This window comes from Phyllobates terribilis, unplaced genomic scaffold (genome assembly GCF_046119375.1).
Source record: "Phyllobates terribilis strain yellow unplaced genomic scaffold, ASM4611937v1 Scaffold_2__4_contigs__length_985480577, whole genome shotgun sequence".
NCBI lineage: Eukaryota > Metazoa > Chordata > Amphibia > Anura > Dendrobatidae > Phyllobates > Phyllobates terribilis.
The window spans coordinates 822,468,759-822,492,290 of NW_027362762.1; the positions used below are offsets into that span (position 1 = coordinate 822,468,759).

The 23,532-nt window shown below is 49.0% G+C and overlaps 1 non-coding gene across 1 annotated transcript; it reads left to right on the forward strand.

Annotated features, from left to right (window-relative positions):
* The first annotated feature begins 20,773 nt into the window (after positions 1 to 20,773).
* On the forward strand, positions 20,774 to 20,846 carry TRNAV-UAC (transfer RNA valine (anticodon UAC)). The gene has a single exon. It is a non-coding gene; the product is annotated as a tRNA-Val (tRNA).
* Positions 20,847 to 23,532: the final 2,686 nt, after the last annotated feature.

Below are 23,532 nucleotides of genomic sequence, written 5' to 3' on the forward strand. Positions count from 1 at the left end.
GGTCGTGCCAAAGCTTGACCACGACCTCCGGTTTCTGGCTAAGGATGATTTGCCTCCACCAGCTTGGGATCCGGTACCCTTCTCTGCCAACCCCTCACCCGTTCTGGTTCACTCGTGGGATCTCAGGGTTCCCTCTGCTTGCGTCTCTGGGCCTTTCCTTGTGTTCCCTTTTCTTCCTCTCTCTGCTTCAGGCCTGGCTCTGGAGCTGGGCCCAGACGGAGCCACAGCTCCCCCCCTCAGTGCTCTCTGGCTGAGCTCCTCTCTGAACAGACTCTCCTCTGAACAGGACCCTGTCTAAAGATGGTGCCCACCTCTTATACTCCCTCTGACACCCGATCCCAGGTGACTAGCACCCAATGGGCTCCTTCCTATGCCCAGAGTCCCTCCCCTGACTGCTCCTACACTACTGGGATGTTCCTCCCCCCCTCCCACTCCAGCCAGGGACAGACGCTGTCGTACCTGCACATCTATCTGGTGGGAGTACCGTTGTTCTGTCCCCCGGAAATGGGATGAGTGTAGTGCATGCAAATAGCTGAGCTCAGTCCCACCCTCCATCCTTACCCGGGAGTGGAATACCACACCTCTGGATCGAGGTGCAATACCCCTGTAGCAGCCGAGTCCTCGGGGTGCTACACACCCTTCTGCACAGTTTTGAAATGGCGACGAAGATGTTTAGTGCTGACGATGCCATTATCAGCATGACTATTCCGGTGATTTACATGCTGGAGCACATGTTAAACAGAATTCGGAGTCAGGTGGTGGCACAAGAGGAGGTGGAGGAAGTAGAGGAGGAGGAGTTGTATGCGGAAGGGCTAACATCTGCAAGGTCCAGACGGTCGGCAGCACCAAGGCGGCAGGCATGTGAGGGTGGGGGAGATGGTTTTACCAGGGCGCATGGTAGCAGCCAAACTAGTGTGGAAGGTGCAGGAGCCCAGTAAGAAGTGGAGGATGAACTGATGGAAGACTCATCAGATGAGGGAGACCTTGATCACATTTCTGTTGTGCGAGGTTGGGGGGAGAGGACAGAGGAAGGAAGCATGATTGTTACCTCGCCACCAACACAACAGGGACTTGGTGCTCCTGGATGCGCAACACACATGAGTGCCTTCTTGCTGCACTACCTGCAACATGACCCTCGAATTGTGAGAATTAGAAATAATCCTGACTACTGGGTTGCCACACTGTTAGATCCCCGGTACAAAAGTAAATTTGCAGAAATTATTCCTGCCATAGAAAGGGATGCACGCATGCAGGAGTATCAGCAGAGACTGTTGCAGAATCTTACATGTGCTTTTCCACAAAATACCAGTGGTGCACGTAGTGAATCTCACAGTTCCAACTTGCCAACCGTGGGACCGTCAAGTGTTCAGCACTCAAACCGTAACAGAACCACAGTATCTGCTGGTAACATCAATTTTGCGGAATCATTTCACCACTTTTTTAGCCCATCCTTTGCAAGGCCACAGGAGACAAGAAGTCTGACACATAGTCAACGCCTAGAGACGATGGTACAGGAGTATCTCCAAGTAAACATTGAAGCCACGACTGTGTCACTGGACCCTTGCTCTTTTTGGGCTTCCAATCTGGATAAATGGCCGGAGCTAGCCACTTACGCCTTGGAGATCTTGTCATGCCCCGCAGCCAGCGTTCTGTCTGAACGTGTGTTCAGCGCTGCTGGTGGTGTGCTGACAGATAAGCGCACGCGGCTCTCCACTGATAATGTAGACAGACTCACGTTCATAAAGATGAACAAATCATGGATCCGAAACGACTTTTCTACCCCTGTGTCATCCTGGGGAGAGTAAAAGCTTGATGATTGGTTAAAATCACCCTACCAACCGTTTTAAGCTTTCAAATTACTAATCATGTTTATCTGTATCTTGGCTGGAAAATAATTTGGGCTTTGTAGCAGTGTGCAGCACTGATCCTATTAGGCCATCTATACTAAAGCTTCACCAGATTTAAAATTAATAATAATTTTTAGCTGCATCTAGCCCGGAAAATAATTTTGGGGCTCCGAGATGCGCAAGACACATAAGTGCCTTCTTGCTGCACTACCTGCAGCATGACCCTCATATTGTCAGAATTCGAAGTAATCATGACTACTGGGTTGCCACACTCTTAGATCCCCCAAACTTTTCGATCAACCTTTTCATTTTAATAAAGACCAAAAAAATGGTCATTTTTGAAATTATAAGCATTAGCAGGTTGTTAGAAACTGAAATCAAACAGTTTTCAACTCAAAACTTTATTCTAGGTGATGTTATATTTTCACATAGGACCCCTTGTTCGAAAGGAGCTTCTGAACTCTCTCGTCCATTGAATTTGTCAGGTTTTGGATGGTTTCTGCTTCAATTGTTTTGCATGAGGACAGAATACCCTCCCAGAGCTGTTGCTTAGATGTGAACTGCCTCCCGCCATCATAGACACTCCTTTTAATGATGCTCCAAAGGTTCTGAATGGGGTACAGGTCAGGGGAGCATGGGGGTCACACCATAAGTTTGTCCCCTTTTATGCCCATATCAGCCAGAGATGCAGATGTTTTATGTGCAGCATGAGATGGTGCATTATCATGCAGAAAAATGATCTTGCTTTGAAATACACGGTTCTTCTTCTTGAACCATGGCAGGAAGTGCTGTTTGAGAAAATCCACATACATTATGGAGTTCATCTTTAGCGCCTTCAGGGATCCTAAAGGGGCCGACAATCTCTCTCCCCATGATTCCAGCCCAAAACATTACTCCACCTCCTCCTTGTTGGCGCTGTAGCCGTGTTTGCGTGGGGTGTCCATCAACCAGCCATCCTCCACTCCATCCATCTGGACCATCGAGCGCTGCACGGCACTCATCCGTGAACAAAACAGTTTTGAAATCAGTCTTCATGTAATGTTTGGCCCACTGGAGCCGTTTCTGCTTGTGTGAAGTGGATAGAGGAGGTCGACAGGATGGCGTATGCACAGCTGCAAACCTCTGAAGGACCCTGGATCTTGTTGTTCGGGGGACGTTGGAGGCACCAGCAGCTTCAAAAACTTGTCTGCTGCTATGACAAGGCTTTTTTGCCGCTGCTCTTTCAACCTGACGTAATTGCCTGTAGGAAAGAGTCCTCAATTTGCCCTTATCAGCACGCACACGTGTGTACTGTGAATCAGCTACATACTTCTTGATTGCCAAGACACTTCATCCTGATCATCGCACAATGTTGATTGTAGTCATGCCTTGACCTAAACACTCCACAATTTGTTGCTTCTCAGCAGCCGACACATCCTTTTTCTTTCCCATTTTGGCAGAAAATGTAGGCTGCTTAATAATGTGAGACAGCCTTCTTAAGTAGTCTTGCCTTTCATTGGACACACCTGCCAAACTAATTAGCACAGGTGTCTGCAATTGCTTACAGTGATATAAAGAGCCCTGACACACATCACCATCAATGAGTTTAACTGACAAACAAACAAATTCTTCCCTTATCACTCCTAAACACTTTTTGCATAATAATTTGGAATGCAGTGTACATGTGCTTTTCCACAAAACACCAGTGGTTCACGTAGTGAATCTTACAGTTCTAACTTGCCAACCGTGGTCTGTATGGAGTTGTTCAATAAAGGGCCCAAAATTAAGATAACATAGATGGGAGAGGTCTCTATGAATAGGAATTCCTAAGTATTTGATACCCTGTGAGGGCCAGGCAAAGGGAAAGTTGGACTGGATGGAATCCTATATGGATTTGGGGAGGGAGACATCGAGGGCCTCAGACTTCGCTGCATTGATTTTAAAATTTGACCATGTAACAAAGTGATCTATTTCAGCCATAACAGCATGGATGGATATATGTGATTGAGTGATATATACTAGGACATCATCAGCAAATAGAGAGCACTTGTACTCGGTGCCTCCCACCTCAATCCACCTAATATTGGGGTTATGGCGAATTGATGAGAGCAGGTGCTCCGTCACTAGGATGTATAAGAGAGGGGACAGAGGACATCCCTGCCTTGTCCCATTGGTGATTGTGAAAGGTGATGAAAATGTTCTGATGCACCCCCTGGGCCTTGGGACACCCGGAGCCGGACCCTTTTTGGTGGATGCTGGTGGTTGTAGTCTTCGTGGCGGCGACCCGGTTCCGTGGCTCAGGGTGGTCAAACCAGTGGCGGAACTATTTATGTGGTTTTGATGTTTAAATGTCCGACTACGCCACCTGTGGATTGCGGTCAGAGTGAACCGCCGCTGCAGGGCAGACCGCTGAGGCTGGTGTTGTGGGTGCAGCAGAGCGTAGCATAACTCCCCACGGGAGGAGTATAGCCTCAGGGCAGTGTATGCGGAGGATGGGGGTGATGGTGCAGGGCAGCAGCAGTAACGACACGGAGTCAGTGATGCAGTCCAGGGCCTTTACTCACAGTTCTTATTATCCAGACCACGTCTGCAGGTAACGGCTGCCCACGTCGTACTGTGCTCACCAGGTGAGGGGCTCAGACAACTCCCAGATAACTTTGGAGCGCTTCATAGGACCCCCTTTGCGTGTCCTTTGTCTGGCCTTTCTTACCAACCCTTCTGTCCGGCTGCCTCGGGCCTCCTCTTGGTAAACTTGGCGCCAGTTTCCCTGACCCTATGTGGTGCCTTCCTAGCGGGTGTAGCGAGGGGCTGCGCCACATAAAATGTCACAGCCTCCGGTTTCTAGCTGAGGGTCGTTTCCTGCCTCCACTAGTTTCGGGGACCGGTCTCCCCCTTTGGCCTGACCCCTCCACGCAGGTGGATTCGGGCGTGCGGTGGCGACTCGCCTGTCCGCACCCCTGGGATCCCTTCATTCCTCGTTCCTGGAGCCTTCTCCGCTCCTCTTCCTTCCTTCTCCCTCTTCCAGGCCCGCCTCCGGAGCAGAGCTCATGCAGAGCCCCTGCTCCCTGCCACTTCTGCTCAGACTTCTCTGCACTGAACTAAGATGGTGCCCACCTTTTATACTCCCTTCTCAATGCACCCAGGAACTGCTTCCTCCCTGCTCCTGCACTACAGGGTTCCTCTTCCTCAGTGTTCCCTCCCCCCACTCCAGCCAGGGACAGGGACTGTCGTGCCCATCTCAGAGGCATATTGGTCGCCCTGCCCCACGGCAATGTGGTGTAATGCATGCAGGTGTCGGGTCCTGATCCACACTCCATCCTTACCTGAGAGTGAGATATCACACCTCTGGGTGAGGTGCAATACCTCTGTAGCAACCGAGCCCTCAGGGTGCTACAGTTCCATTTATCTTCAGCCTAGGTGACGTATTGTGATACAGGGCCGTGATTTTGGCTATAAAAGGGTCGCCTAGACCCCTACCCCAAGCTTTTTAAGAGAATCATATATGGCGTGCCAGGAGACTCTATGGAATGCTTTCTCAGCATCCAACGAGAGTATCTAATTACAAATTTTTAACTGCATCTAGCCCAGGAAATACTTTGTGCCTAGTGGCAGTGTCTGCTAGTCAGCGGATTATCCCGGCTGTTAAGCAAGCTACACCACCTGTAGTTTAGACACTTAATTTTTTCAAAGGAAATGCTTCGGGACCATGGGATACTCAGTGAAGAGCATCAGGAGGCACCCCAAGGCATAGGGGCTGGGACTGGCAGTAGGATGCCTTGCGGTGGACAGCCGAGCTCGATCCTTATAAAAGCTTTTTAACTGCAGCAGCTTTAGTGGATGCTACTGGAGCTGGAATTACGCGGCTGCTGGCATGAGACTTGCCCTCCAATAGATCCTTGTAAATGGATTTAAAGTGTATTCATTCAAATTAGAGAGACAATTAAAATTAAAAAGCTTAGAGCTGCCTCCACCACAGGGGGGCTCGCTCGACCCACCAGCGGACAGGCACCAGTATTGGGAGAGGGGGGCTGGCCATCAGGGTTCACCGCGGCTCTGGCACAAACCCGGCGACACGGAGGTGGCACGGGCAGGAGCGGACTGGCCGTGTCGGCTTCTCACTTTTTGGATTTTAGAAGGGCATGACATGCCTATATCTGTGTCTCCCCCTCCTTTTACTCCTCCACCTCTTTTATTTTCGCATGACTATATGTACTTGTCACTTTTCCATGTGTTAGTTATGTCTTCTGAGCAGTTTGTCAGCTTTTGGACACCTTTGAAGGTGTTTTCTATGTGTTTCTATGTGTTTTTGTTTGCCTGCCATTGGTTTTAACGGTGTTCGAAGGTGTTCGACGAACAGTTCGACGAACAGTTCGGCGAACACACGGGTGTTCGACGAACCGAACCGAACTCGAACACTACGGGGGTGGCTCAACACTACTAAGGACCACCAACGCACAGTCCTGCTCTCCTCTGGAGACCTCAGTCCCCGGACAAACTGTTCCTTCAGCATTTTGCTTTCATTTTCGATGCTGGTCAGACTAACCTGTTTCAGAGCCCACAGGGCCCCTTGTAGACGCCAGGCGTAGTCCCGAACATTGTCCTCCGGCTGTTGAGAACAGTTGTAGAACCTCATCCTGAGGTCCGCCTCAGTATGATCCTCAAAAACAGTCTGTAGCTTTTTAAAGATTGCGGACACTGACTCCTGGTCTGCGGCTGACCATGTTTCTACTTCCCGTTCCACAGCACCAGTCAGTTGTCCTAATACAACAGCAGCCCTTTGCTTGCCTGTCATAGAGTACATGTCCAAGATACCGCATATCTTCCATTTGAATCCAGACAGGGTATCTGGTTTGCCGTTGTATTGGGGGAGCCACTTTGCTCCAGGAATGTACGGTAGAGTTATGGGGATGACAGGAGTTACAGGTGTTGCTGGTGGAGCGGCCGCCTCGGCCTGCCCAGCGTCGGGAGCGGGTTGAACATCAGGGACGTTAACCAGTATTCTGGCTTCGTGCTGTTCCTCGGACATTTCTGGCGCCCCCCTAGTGAACCGTGGCCTACCTTCTTTTCTTTTCTTCCGGTAGGCCGCAGCTCCGCAGGTGATGGTCGTCTTCAGGACCTTGCGTCGCTTGCGTCCTACGTCAGAGCGTTCAGCGACGCTCCTTCCAGGACCTGGCGCTTCCTGGTTTGACGTCGAGGTGTGGGGTGTGTCCAGGGCTTCGCGCGCTTTTGCAGGTACGCCCCTCAGTTTCCCGCGGTTACGCCCTTCTTCTTGCTCGGCGGCCCAACAATGGCGGCAATCTTCACCACAGTTTAAACACACAGTTCTTTTGATTAAAGGCGCACAGTACCCAGTGGCAACGGGCATAACACTCCGTCATTGCAGCGGGCACGGGATCCTGTTCGTGACGCCAGGAAAGATGACAAGCCCAGGGGGGTGGGGATGACTCGGTGCCCGGGCCTTTGCCTGGCCTTGGGGATGTCGCGGTGGTCGGCTCCCAGGCCCGTATCCTGGGGTCAGCTTTTAAAAGGGGATTGTTTGTTAATTTTATGAAAGTTCGTGACGCCACCTGTGGCTTCAGGTGAGAATCACCAGCGCTGCGCAGTCCACTGAGGCCGGTGATAAGGCAGCTTGATGGTATAGCTCCCCACAGGTGGAGCTAGGCCTCAGGGCAGCTTACGGAGAGGGAGGATGCAGGACAGGCGAGACCCAGCCGGGTAAGAGCAAGAACGGGGACAGACACGATAGTCACTTCAGTACCTTTTACTGGTGGAAAATCAGGCACATCCAGGAGCACTGTAGGGTGAAGGGTGCATATCAGGATCCTCCCTAATGAGCGGGTGTTTCTTGCCTCTGCGTAGTAAGTTTATGACCTGCCTGGAGCTAGGCCTAACTTTATCTCTGTCCTGCACCGGCTGACGTTGTGGTAGGGCCTTCTTTTGGAGTGCACGCTCCCAGCTTACGGGGCCTATGTGTCTCCTGGCTCTGTTACGTATCAGCTCTCTGGTGAACCTGGGACCTGTAGTTCTCCAGGGATTCCGGTTATGCCTTACTGGGTCGTAGAGATCCCGGTAAGCTTGGATCCGGTGTCCGGTATATGTTTCGGGGTGAGCTGGGTAAGCTCCTCTGCCTCCACTGCTACTCACTTTCCACTCGCCTTCGGCCATGCTCGGGAACTCACTAGGCTACTCACACTAACGGCAGCTTGCCGCGCTTCACCGATCTTATGGCGCCGGCACACCATAAGCTAACTATTCTGAGCTACAACTGAGTCTTAGTCTGGATGAGCTCCACTGCAGGCTAGCAACTGCAGGAGCTGGAACAGGCTCTGTCCTCTGAGGTAACTCTTCTCAGACTGTACTGGACTAGACTGCAAACTGAAACTAGACTAGACTGAGTTCCACTGCAGACTGACCTGTTTCTGTGTCTCACTCTGCAGGAACTCTCTCAACAGACCTGTCTCTCTGTCGATTCCAGACTGAACTGCCTAGCTCCACCTTCCCTATTTATATCCCTAACGGGCTCCCTCTACTGGTCTGAGGTGGAAGGTGGAGATGTGTGAATGTTTATGGGGGCCTCTTGTGGAGGATTCCATCAATACACTCTTCTAGGATCTGTGATACCAAGCGCAGCTGGGCGTCACATTAGCACCCTTCAAAACAATGGTATAATAGATATATCTGAAATCACACTGAATTTTCTCAAGTAAAATTAAATAAATAAATGTTGTTATATAGAAAATCTCATCCAGGAGGGACATATGGGTTTTGTGGGTGATTTGATTGTCAGTATGCAATGATCAACATTGTGAACATGGTTGCCTATTTGTTTGGCAGTCTCTTGTGATCTCAGGACTATTAGATTCCCGTAGCTCTGTCACACATACTCGGTGTACTCTCCAAAATTGTTAACTAAGTCCTTTTAAAATTAAATTACAAAAAAAACGCGACTGTATTTATTTCTAATTGTGGCTTTCAAAATTATAGCAACATATGCACGTGCCACATTTTAATACTTTTTAGAAGTGTTTAAAAAAAAACACATACACTGTTCAATAAAATTAAGGGAACACTTAAAAAGTAACAATTAGGGGATTTGTCTTCATTCCTGTAACAAGATTATGTGTAAGTGACTTTCTAACACCTTCTTTTACCCAGTCTATTTGCCTGCTTTTAGCTGCATTGATATCAGAACAAACTCATTTGGAGAACAGATGATGGCAGTGAAAGTGTTAGCGCAACACCCCTGTCTCACTAACTTTGGGGATAAGCTGCTGCAGGAGGTTATTCTGATAAGCAGAATATACAGGGGAGGAGTCAGGGCTGACCTTATCACTGCCAGCCCCAGTACTCCAAGTGGGTATGCCTGATATCAATGCAGTTTTCGGCAAACAAATTATTTGGGGGGAAGCAAGAGTTTGGGAACCACTTACATACAATATTATTTCTTATAGTAATGAAGACATATCCCCTAGTAAATTGATTTGCAAAGTATTATAAGTTTTCGTGCTGCACAAAAATTATAAAAATAAATTAAAGTTTAGTTACTCTTTACTTCACTCATTGAATCTTAATTAATGGAAGATTCAAATTGAAAATCCAAAATTGTCTACCAATTGCAGCGTTAGATTGCAAATCATCTCATAAATTAAAGAAGCACTCCTCCCATCAAAGTTTTTATCTTTTTAATATATTGCAGTCATCATATTATACACCAGTGCTTACTTGCAATTGCTCATTTTGCCTTTCTTCCCTTTTCTTTGCATTATGTAGAAACAAGAAATCTCTTTTCCCTGCATGAGTCACCCCCTTCTTAAACGCCTGACCCAGTTGCTCCTTCCTCCCCCATGCCAAGGACTTTTGCAGTGACTCATGACTCATGTGTAACATGGAGTGGGGCGGAAGCTGCGGGAAAGGAAACTCTCTGGTCTGCCTTCGCTTAGATCCTCCCCACTGGGCTAGTCCCAATTATTAACTCCAACTATCCCTTTCAACTCCCTGTGGATGGGCAGAACACACAACCCTATCACTAACAATTCATATTATTAAACATTTAAACATCATTATGTATTACATTACATCACATCATATATCTTGAAGGGTGAGTGCACATCATATATCTTGAAGGGTGAGTGTGGGCAGCACCTCCACTTCCTTATATATACAGGGAAAAGAGACCTCCTGTTTCTACATAGAGCTTAGAAGGATTCAGCTAGTCAGTTTTTAATCACGTTATGTCATAGACCTACTGGAAAAGAGAAGAATTAAGTGGGTAGAAGAGCAAAATGAGCAACTGTAAGTACACAGAGGTATATAATATGAAGACTGCAAGATATTAATAGGATAAAAATTTTGATGGAAGTGCTTCTTTAAAGTAAAAGATTGAAACCTCAGGTAGATCCAATTTGTGTTAATTTAATCACGGGTGCTAATAATGTGACTAAGTAATGTATATGGCCCTTAGTGGCTGTACCCACTGCCAACAGTCTGAGGCTACATGGCGGCATCTATTACACTAATAAGGATTTCTACTAAAATATGATCTGGTAGTTATCTAAGTCAGTCACAATTAAAAAAAAATACAATTTAACTAAACCAATAACATTCAAACACTTGTACTGTTCTTGTCTTTTAGTAAGCTTTTTGAGTAAACATCCATTGTGCAGGGAGAAAAAGTAAGTGAACATTTGAATTTAATGACATGTAGGTCCTCCTTTGCACAAATTTGTGTTGTTTCTGCCTACCTCTATGTTTTAGTTAATCAATATTTCTGGTATGCTTTGCACAGCCCTCTTTAGGTCATGCCCTCTGTCATGTCATGCCCTCTGTATTAGGAGAGGCTCACATAATTTGTTTGCAATGTGATTTTGCAGTAAAATTTCTGAAAACACTGCCTAAGTATGACATCAGAACTCTGTCTTGACCATTCCAATGCAGAAATGTTATTTTTCAACCAGTAATTAGTTAATTTACTTATGTGCTTTGGATCATTGTCTTTTTGCTTTACTGAGCATGAGATCATAATAGAATTGATTGTTCTCTCAATGATCACAAGGCTTAAAGTTCCTGAAGTAACAAATCAGCTCCTAACCACGATGTTCCTCCATGATGCTTCTCTTTTGGAATGGGGTTTTCATGTTGATGTGCACCGTTCTTTTCCTCCAAACATAGAGTTGTTCATTTGTGTTAAAATGTTTCACTTTTGTCTCATCTGTCCACAGATTGTTTTCCCATAAACATTGTGGAACAATAAAGCTGTCTCCCAAAAAATTTGAAGTGGGGTGCAATTGTTTTTGGTGATAGTAAGGGCTCCCTTCATGGTGTCTTTAGTAGGTATTTTTCTGTTAGGCTGGGTGCCCATGTAGCGTTTTTCAAGCGTTTATGCTGCGGAATTTCCGCAGCGTAAAAGCTTGTGAAACGCTAGGTAATCCGCACCCCATGGTCCCCAAGGGGATTCCGCATGTTCTATGCACATGCTGCGGATTTTTCCGCAGCGTTTATGCTGCGTACAAAAATCCGCAGCATGTCATTTAATTTTGCGGAAGCGCAGCGGAACTCCCGCCATTGACTTGCATTGAAATGCATAGAAACCGCGACTGTACATTTGTACAAGCGGCTTCTATGCGTCTCTATGTGCGGATGGTACCCAGTTCTGGAGGAGAGGAGACTCTCCTCCAGACCTGGGTACCATTGTACCTGTAAAAAAAGAATAAAATAACAAATAAAGTTATATTCACCTGTCCGGCGGCTTCTCTCTGAATGCCGGCATCGCTTGAGGACCTGCGGTGACGTCACAGTCATGTGACCGCAGGCCCTTCACCGCTCTGTCTCGCGATATGCCGGCAGCCGGGAACCAGACAGGAACGAGCGCTGCTGCACACACCGGGGCCTCGGGGGTGAGTATAGCTTTATTTGTTTTAATTTTTACGGTCACACTGTATAAATCCATGCCGTTTGCATGGATTTATACAGTGTGACCTAGTTGTCAAGCACTTTCCAAGTGATGCTATCGCCTGGAAAGCGCTTGTCAATCTGCATGCGGAAACGCATGTGAATCCGCATGTGGATCCGCATGTATTCTGCAGGAAAAACGCATGCACAATCTGCATGCGTTTTTTCTGCCAGGGAGATGCAGAAATGCTGCAGAAATTTTCTGCTTCATTTCTGCATCGTGGGCACATAGCCTTAGCATTGCTCTCTTTCTCACCTTTCAGGTTTACATGTTGTGCTTGTGATGTGATCTTAACAGGATGCACACTCCTAATGAGAGTAGCAAAAATCCAAAAGTCCTAAATTTTCAACATTTGTAGACATCTTTTCTAATAGTGGTTTTGTAGCCTTTTTCAGCTTCATGAGTGTCTATACAAGTCTTGCCTTGAGGCATGGTTCACACTAACTAATCTTTCCTAAAAAAAAAAAAAGTTTGCTAGTTACCAGGTTTTGTGCACCATTATTATTTGGGCAAAATATATATGAAACCCACATTTCTAATTGCAAATAGGTGAAGAACTTCCGGCACTCACATATAATGTGAATCTTGATTCTTTTATTCAGAACCTGTATGAACGTTTCAGCTCCTCTTGAGCTGTTGCTGTTGAAAGCTTGTGAGGAGGTTCTGAATAAAAGAATCAAGATTTATGTTATATGTGAGTGCCAGGAGTTCTTCACCTACTGTATATGTAACTCATTTCCACATGCAACACCACAAGGAGTAGAGTGCCGTTGACTACTAATTGCATGTCCTTAACTGGAATACCTTTTGCCAATTAGCTGTTAGGAAAGTCGTTAATACAGAGGTTCACTTATTTTTCCCTCTGCACTATGAATGCTTACCAGTATGCTAATCAATGGCATGAACAGTACTATTGTGTGTTAAAGTTTAGTTAGATTGTGTTTGTCTATAATTGTGATCTAGATAACAGTCAGATCAGATTTTATTAGAAGTAATCAATGCAGGAATCCAGGGAGTTTACTTTTTCTGTATACTGTATAAATGCATAAAAACTAAGAACAACCTGATTAAATTATATGGTTTTACATATCAGAACATTATAAAAAAAATCTAGTCCTTAGAAAAGTCTTAAAATTAGATAAACATAGCCTGAAATGAACGCATAAAAAATACGTGTCATTGTATACCAAAAACTAGGTCACAATACAGAGACAGTGTATGAAAAATTAAAGGTAATCTGTCAGTAGGATCAACCATAGTAACCCATATGTATGGGCAGGCAAGTCATAGGAAGCTGAATAAAGTGATACTTTGATATTAGGGTAATATGTCTTATTCCAGAGAAATGTTTTTCTTACAAGTAAATGAGCCGTTCAAGACTATGGACCGGACAATAATCTGCAGGAGATCTGCCTCCAGAGATTAATTTTAATGAAAGAAGGTGATACCAGTGTGAGACATGTAACTAAGACATAACACTAGAACTGAACTTTGTCTTCTTACAAACACATTTGCTGCATCTCTCACAGCTCTGCTGTATTGCAACATTGGCTGCCTTTGAGATGGAAACTTAAGTGACTCGCCCCCTGGGTCGTGGGGCACTCGGATCCGGGCAATAGGGGAACGATGGGGGTAGTAGTGGCAACCCGGTTCCGTGGCTCAGGGTGGTCAGACCAATGGTAGTCCGTTATGTGCTGATGTTTATGTCCGACTACGCCACCCGTGGATTGCGGCTATTAGGAACCGCCGCTGCATGCAGACCGCTGGGGCTGATGAGGTGTGCAGCTAGGGTAGTGTGACTCCCCACGGGAAGAGTGCGGCCCCAGGGCAGTATAATGGATGGTGAGAGTGATGGTGGTGAGAGTCCCAGTGCTGATAGTGCTGGAGGAGCAAGGAGCACGCAGACAACAGGTTGCAGTCCAGGGTCTTTACTAGAACAGGTAAATTGACCCACAAACAGTCCCGGCTAGGAGGGGACCTGGATGTCTGAGAGCAACGGGGAAATTGGCCCTGGTCAGGGTGAGGGTGTAGGTCTACCGTGCTTTCTGTGCTCCTTCTGGCTATCTCCTCCTTATAGGGTAACAGCCCACGTTTCCGAGCTCTCCGTGTATTCTCGCCTGTATGGCCTGCGACGTGGGTTCCTTTCTGCTCCCAGCCTTGTACGGCTTTGCTGGTCCCTTCTGTTGTGGCAGGGCCTCCAGGCTTCTTAGGCCAAGGAATATACAGTCCCCTGCGGACTGGTTATCTGCTGGGGGATGTGGAATCCTCCCAGCCTCAGACACCAAAGTCTGGTAGATTAAGTCCTCTATCTGCCAAGACAGGCTCACTTTGCCTCTTGTCTCTGGCTTGTGGCTCTCCTCCTGCCACACTTCCTCTAAGGTGCAATACAACTTTCTGTCCCTGCTCTGCTCCGGGACACGTCTCAGTGCTGAGACAGGCCATCCAGTTCTCCATAACCTAGCCCCCAGCACCAGCTTTTATAGGGGCAGCCTGCTCCCCCTCCTGGCCTGAGACAGGAGGTACTGCATGCTAATGTTCCCCTGACTAGAGAACCTTCCCCTTGCTCTCAGACACAGCTTTATTACATTTTGTGGCATCCAGGCCAGGGTGACACATTCCCCCCTAGTAAAATATAGTACTCCGGGACTAAACTGTAAACAAAGACAATATGCATGACTATAAAACATTATCAGGAAAGTGACGCACAGATTGAGTTCTTAAGGTCACAGTGTGGTCTGTGACCGGGTGTCCGTATCACCAATACAACGGAGAGCCTTAACCAGGAGGGGGTCTGTCCTACCCCAAGTCCTTCACAGTCTTAGTTCATTCCTTGGTTAGGCTCCGAACGCAGTCCATACAAGATTCCGGTTATAAAAAGTCCATAACCTTCGAGTCTGTACGGCAACTGTAAGGAACTGAAACACACAATTACCAAACATGCATGTAACTTTGCAAACATTTCATCATTTGGCAACAGGATTATTTACAATTTTAGTGCATCCTATATTCTCCAGCGAGCGGGTATCTGCCCCTTTGTGCTCCTGGTTGACCTCCTTAACCCACTGTCTGGTGGTGGACTGACTTGGCTTTCCCCACTAGCGTTAGGGGTGCAGCTACCAGCTGGGTGTACAGGTAGGGCAGGCAGCTGTCTGCGGGTCCTTTGGCTTACCGCAGGCATGGCAGGCTCACTGTCAGCAGAGGGTTGACTCTCCTGGGCTGCTAGTACAGGCTCTTCTGCCTCTGGAACCGCTTGCTCCTCTTCACCTTCCGGCTCTGGTGTTGGTTGTTGCTGTGCCGGTTGCAGGAAATGCAGGACGGGTACCACTATGGCATCATTTATGCGAGTCCAGGACTGAGGGAACTCTCCGAGAACGGTGCTGATCATTTCTTCCTTGTCCTCTGCGGGTTCAAGGTCACTCTGATCCTCTTCTGCACTACAGAGTTGCTCGGGGCATCTTTTGAGGTGGTCTCTGGAGACGGTGCTAGTGGTTTCTCCTCCGTTCTTGGTGATCACGCACACCTTCGGGTTGTCGTGATCAGACTGCAGTACGGTGTAGGGTTCCCTTTCCCACTGGTCATCCAACTTATGTAGCCTTCTCTTCTGCTTCAGGAGTTGCTCACCAGGTTCTAGGGGTCCAGCAGGGGCGTGTTGGTTGAAGAGTTTTTCTTGCCTCTCTCTCACCTGGGCCAGGCTCTTCTCCACACTCTCCTGTACCTTCTTGTACTGCAGTTGCCTTTCCGTATCCCAGTCTGCATCCGGGGAGGTGTCCTCAGGTGTTACGACTCCCATCTCCACGTCTACGGGCAGCTTACCTGGTCTGGCTCGCATCAGGTAAGCCGGGGTGCAGTTGGTAGCATTCACCGGGATATGATTGTATAAGTCTATCAGGTCCGGCAGTTTTTCTGGCCACAGGCTGCGTTCCTCCAAGGACAACGTCTTCAGGAGATCAATAACTATATTGTTCATCTTCTCACACATCCCGTTGGTTTGTGGGTGGTAAGGCGTTGTCCGAATCTTCTTACAGCCATAGAGGTTGCAGAACTCCTGGAAGATTTCAGCCTCGAACGCTGGACCCTGGTCTGTCAGGACCTGTTCCTGATACCCGTGCGGACGGCAGAAGTATTGCTGGAAGGCTCTGGCCGCTGTTTGGGCTGTCAAGTCCTTTACCGGGACCACCACTAGAAAACGGGAATAGTGGTCCACGATTGTCAGGGCATAGATGTATCCTGACCGGCTGGGAGCCAATTTGACATGGTCCAGAGCTACCAGCTCAAGAGGCTGCGTGGTGACGATGGGCCTCAAGGGTGTCTTCTGGCTGGCACGGTCCTTCCTCCTTAGGTGACAAGGGCCACAGTCTCTGCACCATTTTTCTACAGCTCCTCTCATGCCGACCCAAAAGAACCTTCCTCTTAGCAGGAACTCCAGTTTCTTCCAACCGAAGTGTCCCGCTCTGTCATGGTAAACCCCCAGGACCATAGCTGCATCCCGCCTTGGGACCACGACTTGCCAGGTCAGCTCGTGTGTCCGGTGGTTGACAACCCTTCTGCACAACTTGCCTTCGTAGAGGAACAGCTTGCTCTTCTCTTTCCATAGCTGCTTGGCTTCCTCTGGAGCATCCGGATCTATGCGGGCATCTTCCTGGGTCAGCAGATCTTTCACCAGGCGGATATGGCAGGGTCACTATCTTGGGTCTCGGCCCAGCTGTGGTGAGGTAGGGGATTTATCATCACGGTTGTTAGATCCTCCTCCTTCACGCGGTGGGAGTATTGAGCGGCTCCATACCGGTGAAACGCGGGGAGTTCTACCTCCTCCAGCTCTTCTGGGTCTTCGTCACCTTCAGGTAAGTGAGGCATCCTCGATAGGGCGTCAGCGTTGGCATTGGTTTTGCCGGCCCGGTACTTGATCACGAAGTCATAGTTGGAAATACGGGCCATCCACCGCTGTTCTAGGGCACCCAGTCTTGCATTGTCCAGGTGTGTCAACGGGTTGTTGTCCGTGTACACGGTGAACTTTGCGGAGGCCAGGTAATGCTTGAAGCGTTCCGTCACGGCCCACACCACCGCCAAGAATTCTAGCTTGAAGGAGCTGTAATTCTCCGGGTTCTTCTCAGTGGGCCTCAGCTTCCGGCTGGCGTACGCGATCACCCTTTCTCTGCCCTGTTGGTTTTGGGACAGCACGGCTCCCAGTCCCACATTAATGGCGTCTGTGTGGAGAATAAAAGGCTGGCCATAGTCAGGGTAGGCCAGGATCTCATCCCCCGTGAGGGCCATCTTCAACTGGCGGAAGGACTCCTCTTCCGGTTTATCCCACTTGAAGGGTGGCTTTTGACTCCTGGACTTAGACTGTCCGATCAGGAGGTCCTGCATAGGAGCTGCCATCTTAGTGAACCCGGGGATGAACCTTCGGTAGTAGCCTACCAAACCGAGAAACTGTCTCACCTCCTTGATGTTCGAGGGGCTTGGCCAGCTCTTGATTGCCGTGACCTTGTCAGGGTCGGGGGCTACTCCTTCCGCACTTACCAAGTGCCCTAGGTACTGGACCTTTGGTTTCAGCAGGTGACACTTCGATGGTTTCACCTTCAGGCCATAGCCTGCCAGGGCTTCGAACACCTCAGCCAGGTGTTTGAGATGGTCCTCGTAGGTCTTCGAATAGACGATCACGTCGTCCAGGTAAAGGAGGACCGTCTCGAAGTTTCGGCGCCCTAGACAGCATTCCATCAGCCGCTGGAAGGTCCCTGGTGCGTTGCAGAGCCCGAAAGGCATACAGCTGAACTCACTCAGTCCCATCGGGGTGGTGAAGGCGGTCTTCTCCTTGTCAGCCTCTGCCACAGGAACCTGCCAGTACCCGCTAGTAAGGTCCAAAGTAGAAAAGAAGTTAGCTGATTTTAGTGCAGCTAAAGACTCCTCTATTCTAGGCAGCGGATATGCGTCTTTGTGGGTGATACGGTTGATTTGTCTATAGTCCACGCACATTCTCATGGTGCCGTCTTTCTTTTTCACCAGAACCAAGGGGGCTGCCCAGGGGCTACAGCTATCTCTAATGACCCCAGCTTCTTTCATTTCTCTTAGCATGCCCTTTGCGTTCTGATAATGTGCAGGGGGTACAGGCCTGTGTCTCTCTTTTATTGGTGGGTGGCTCCCTGTGGGGATGTGGTGTTCTATCCCTTTTACTCTGCCGAAGTCTAGCGGGTGCTTACTAAAGACTCTCTCGTACTCCTGTACCACCCGGTAGACTCCTTGTTTTTGGTGCAGGGGAGTGGAGTCAGCACCCACATGGAGTTTCTGGCACCAGTCCTCCTTTTGCTTCTGGGAGCCATTACCCTCCGCCTGTGGAGATGGAGGCAAGGGTTCCACGGCCCTGATGGCTTTGTGTTCGACAACAAACAGTTTGGCGAGTGTAGAGTACCTGGGTAAGTGTACCTCCCTCTCCCCAATGTTGAGGATGCGGACGGGCACCCTCCCATGACGGACATCAACCACCCCCCGGGCTGTCAAAATGGTGGGCCTGCTGTCTGAGTACACGGGTTCTACCATGGCTTGGTAGTCTCTACCTCTCAACCCGATTGCAGTCCGACACCAGATCATCATTTCACTTTTGGGAGGCATGGAAATGGGGAATGGGTCACTCAGTCTTACGTTACCGATCTCACCACCAGACAGTTCTACCTGTTGCCGTCTCATCAGGGCTTTTATCTCCTTGTTGAGGACTCTCTGTTGGCTGGAACTAGCATTCACCGCCACCTGTTGTAAGATTACAATTACCTCTGAAAGACAATTTTCAATCACGTTAGTACCCACAGTTATTTTAGGGTGACTTTCACTACGGTCAATGTCCACAATAATCACTCCCTGTGCCGGCAGTTCAACTTTACCAATTTTAATGGTCATCTCCTTGAACCCCATCTGCGGCACGGGTAAGCCATTACTGGCGATGATGCTCAAGTTACTGTCTGGATACCGTGTGATATCAGCATCAGTCCAATACTGCTTAAAAAGTACATAAGGGATAGTGGTTACTTGTGACCCAGTATCCAGCAAGGCGCTCATGGGGATACCATCCAGCACCACGGGTAAAACCGGGCGCCCCCCAACGTACTTATCACGCCACTTATAAGGGCCTGGTGATCTTATGCCTGGGGGTTGGCCCTCTGCCCCAGGTTGGACCCGTTTAAATTACAGTACCTGGAAATGTGTCCGGGCTGGTTGCATCGACGGCAAATGGGCTGTCCATCCTCTGCGTAGCGGTCTGTGGGCCTCCCTCGGAACGACGGGATCCTCCTCTGTCGACGCCACGGGACATCCTCCGGACTTGAAGCCAGCTCGATGGGTCTTGACGGGTCCACTTGCAATGCCTGGACGGTCCTGGTCAACGCCGTGAAGCTCCTGGTCAGCTCCTGGACTTGGTGGTGCAGGTCTTTCGACGGGGCTTGGTTCAGGGCCTGTGCATCAGCCCCCACGGGGTCCATAGAGGAGTGCGCCGCCTCCTGGTGGTAGGTGAGAGCAGGGCGCCGGGGGTTTATACCGCCACTGGTTACAGATTCACGGAGCACCCTTATGGCCCTGTCCTTAAATTGGGCAAAGGTCAGGTCGGGGTTCTGAAAGAACATGAGGCGCAGTTGGGCCCTGTGGGCGCTAGACAGCAGACCTTCTATGAATTGTTCTGTTAGCAACTTATCCGTTTCCTGCACACTGCCAGGGTCAGTTTGTTGGATGGCCCTTAGGGCTTCCTGCAGATTCAGGGCATAGTCTCTGATGCTGTCCTGTGCCCGCTGCTTACATCCATAGAACCTCATTTTAATTTCAGCAGAGGTACGTGTGTCAAAGGTACCCCGCAGCCGGGCCAGAATACCCTTCACGGTCCTTTTCTCCTCAGTGGGCCATGATTTTACCTCCCTTTGGGCTGCACCAGTTAACTGCCCTGTTAGTATGCTGACCTTCTGTTCCTCTGTCAGGGGGTAAACTTGGAACAAACTGTACAGCCTTTCCTTAAAGTCAGCTAGGGCATGGGGCTCCCCTGAGTACTTGGGCAGCCAGGCCGCTCCAGGGATGTAGGGCAGGGAAAATGGCATCACCGCTGCTGCAGCTGCGTTGGTGGTAGTGGGCGCCTCTGTATCCGCCATCTTCCTCCCCCCTAGTTAAGCGTGGCCTACCTTCCGACGATCCTCTTCTGAAGGCCGCGGCTCCGCTGCTGCTGCTCTGGACGAGGACCTTGCGTCGCGTCCCGGTGAGGTCAGCGTCGCTCTCTCTCCCTTCCAGGACCTTGCGCAGCGTCGGAGCATGGGGTGGAGCTTCAGGTAAAGCGCGCTTTCGGCATCCACGCCCCTCTTCTTCCCGCGCGGCGTCCTGAAGATGGCGTCCGACGGCGGGAAAACGACTTCAGATGGCGGGAAAACAGCTGAAGATGGCGGGAACCGACTGAAGATGGCGGGAACCGCCTGAAGATGGCGGGAAACGGCTCCGGATGGCGGGAACCTTCACCACGGCAGGTATGACAGTCTTTTGAAGGCACGCAGTACCCGGTGGTTGCGGGCACGAAATCCTGCCGACTGCGCCAAAGCTGACTCGCCCCCTGGGCCGTGGGGCACTCGGATCCGGGCAATAGGGGAACGATGGGGGTAGTAGTGGCAACCCGGTTCCGTGGCTCAGGGTGGTCAGACCAGTGGTAGTCCGTTATGTGCCGAAGTTTATGTCCGACTACGCCACCCGTGGATTGCGGCTATTAGGAACCGCCGCTGCATGCAGACCGCTGGGGTTGATGAGGTGTGCAGCTAGGGTAGTGTGACTCCCCACGGGAAGAGTGCGGCCCCAGGGCAGTATAATGGATGGTGGGAGTGATGGTGGTGAGAGTCCCAGTGCTGATAGTGCTGGAGGAGCAAGGAGCACGCAGACAACAGGTTGCAGTCCAGGGTCTTTACTAGAACAGGTAAATTGACCCACAAACAGTCCCGGCTAGGACCTGGATGTCTGAGAGCAACGGGGAAATTGGCCCTGGTACAGCGGTTCCATAGTGTAGTGGTTATCACGTCTGCTTTACACACAGAAGGTCCTGGGTTCGAGCCCCAGTGGAACCACTTTTTAAGAGGAATAGGGGCATATGATGAGAACATTGTTCTTCCTCTGTATAAAGCGCTGGTAAGGCCGCACTTAGAATATTGTGCACAGTTCTGGGCTCCGGTGCTCAGGAAAGACATATTGGAGCTAGAGAGGGTACAAAGGAGGGCGACTAAGGTAATAAAGGGAATGGAGGGACTAGAATACCCAGAGAGGTTGTCAAAATTAGGCCTATTTACGTTGGAAAAGAGAAGGCTTAGGGGAGACCTCATAAACATGTATAAATACATCAGGGGGCAGTACAGAGATCTCTCCCATGACCTGTTTATACCAAGGATGGTGACAAAGACGAGGGGGCACACTATGCGTCTGGAGGAAAGGAGGTTCCTGCACCAGCATAGAAGGGGATTCTTTACGGTCAGAGCCGTGAGACTCTGGAACTCTCTGGGAGAGGAAGTGGTGATGTCCAACTCACTTAATGAGTTCAAGAGAGGCCTGGACGCCTTTCTTGAGAACAATAAAATTACATCTTATGCTTAGTGATAGTTAATTAATCCAGATTGGTGTCGGGAAGTGAATTTTTTCCTCAATGATGTCAATTGGCCTATACCGCATGTTTTTTTTTTTTTTTGTTTTGTTTTTTTTTTTGCGTTCCCCTGGATCAACGCTGCGGAATAGCTGCAGTGCACAAGAAATAGGCTGAACTGGATGGACGCTTGTCTTTTTTCGGCCTTATAAACTATGTATGTAACTATGTAGGCCTACTATGCTTTCTGTGCTCCTTCTGGCTATCTCCTCCTTATAGGGTAAAAGCCCACGTTTCCGAGCTCTCCGTGTATTCTCGCCTGTATGGCCTGCGACGTGGGTTCCTTTCTGCTCCCAGCCTTGTACGACTTTGCTGGTCCCTTCTGTTGTGGCAGAGCCTCCAGGCTTCTTAGGCCAAGGAATATACAGTCCCCTGCAGACTGGTTATCTGCTGGGGGATGTGGAATCCTCCCAGCCTCAGACACCAAAGTCTGGTAGATTAAGTCCTCTATCTGCCAAGACAGGCTCACTTCGCCTCTTGTCTCTGGCTTGTGGCTCTCCTCCTGCCACACTTCCTCTTAGGTGCAATACAACTTTCTGTCCCTGCTCTGCTCCGGGACACGTCTCAGTGCTGAGACAGGCCATCCAGTTCTCCATAACCCTGCCCCCAGTACCAGCTTTTATAGGGGCAGCCTGCTCCCCCTACTGGCCTGAGACAGGAGGTACTGCATGCTAATGTTCCCCTGACTAGAGAACCTCCCTCTTGCTCTCAGACACAGCTTTATTACATTTTGTGGCATCCAGGCCAGGGTGACACATAAGCACTATGAGAGGAAAATGCATACAGTACAGACCAAATGTTTGGACACACCTTCTCATTTAAAGATTTTTCTGTATTTTCATGACTATGAAAATTGTACATTCACACTGAAGGCATCAAAACTATGAATTAACACATGTGGAATTATATACTTAACAAAAAAGTGTGAAACAAATGAAAATATGTCTTATATTATAGGTTCTTCAAAGTAGGTACCTTTTGCTTTGATGACTGCTTTGCACACTCTTGGCATTCTCTTGATGAGCTTCAAGAGGTAGTCACCGGAAATGGTCTTCCAACAATCTTGAAGGAGTTCCTAGAGATGCTTAGCACTTGTGGGCCCTTTTGCCTTCACTCTGCGGTCCAGCTCACCCCAAACCATCTCGATTGGGTTCAGGTCTTGTGACTGTGGAGGCCAGGTCATCTGGTGTAACACCCCATCACTCTCCATCTTGGTCAGATAGCCCTTACACAGCCTGGAGGTGTGTTTGGGGTCATTGTCCTGTTGAAAAATAAATGATGGTCCAACTAAACCAAACCGGATGGAATAGCATGCCGCTGCAAGATGCTGTGGTAGCCATGCTGGTTCAGTATGCCTTCAATTTTGAATAAATCCCCAACAGTGTCACCAGCAAAGCACCCCCACACCATCACACCTCCTCCTCCATGCTTCATGGTGGGAACCAGGCATGTAGAGTCCATCCGTTCACCTTTTCTGCATCGCACAAAGACACGGTGGTTGGAACCAAAGAGCTCAAATTTGGACTCATCAGACCAAAGCACAGATTTCCACTGGTCTAATGTCCATTCCTTATGTTCTTTAGCCCAAACAAGTCTCTTCTGCTTGTTGCCTGTCCTTAGCAGTGGTTTCCTAGCAGCTATTTTACCATGAAGGCCTGCTGCACAAAGTCTCCTCTTAACAGTTGTTGTAGAGATGTGTCTGCTGCTAGAACTCTCTGTGGCATTGACCTGGTCTCTAATCTGAGCTGCTGTTAACTTGTGATTTCTGAGGCTGGTGACTCGGATAAACTTATCCTCAGAAGCAGAGGTGACTCTTGGTCTTCCTTTCCTGGGGCGGTCCTCATGTGAGCCAGTTTCTTTGTAGCGCTTGATGGTTTTTGCAACTGCACTTGGGGACACTTTCAAAGTTTTCCCAATTTTTCGCACTGACTGACCTTCATTTCTTAAAGTAATGATAGCCACTCATTTTTCTTTACTTAGCTGCTTTTTTCTTGCCATAATACAAATTCTAACAGTCTATTCAGTAGGACTATCAGCTGTGTATCCACCAGACTTCTGCACAACACAACTGATGGTCCCAACCCCATTTATAAGGCAAGAAATCCCACTTATTAAACCTG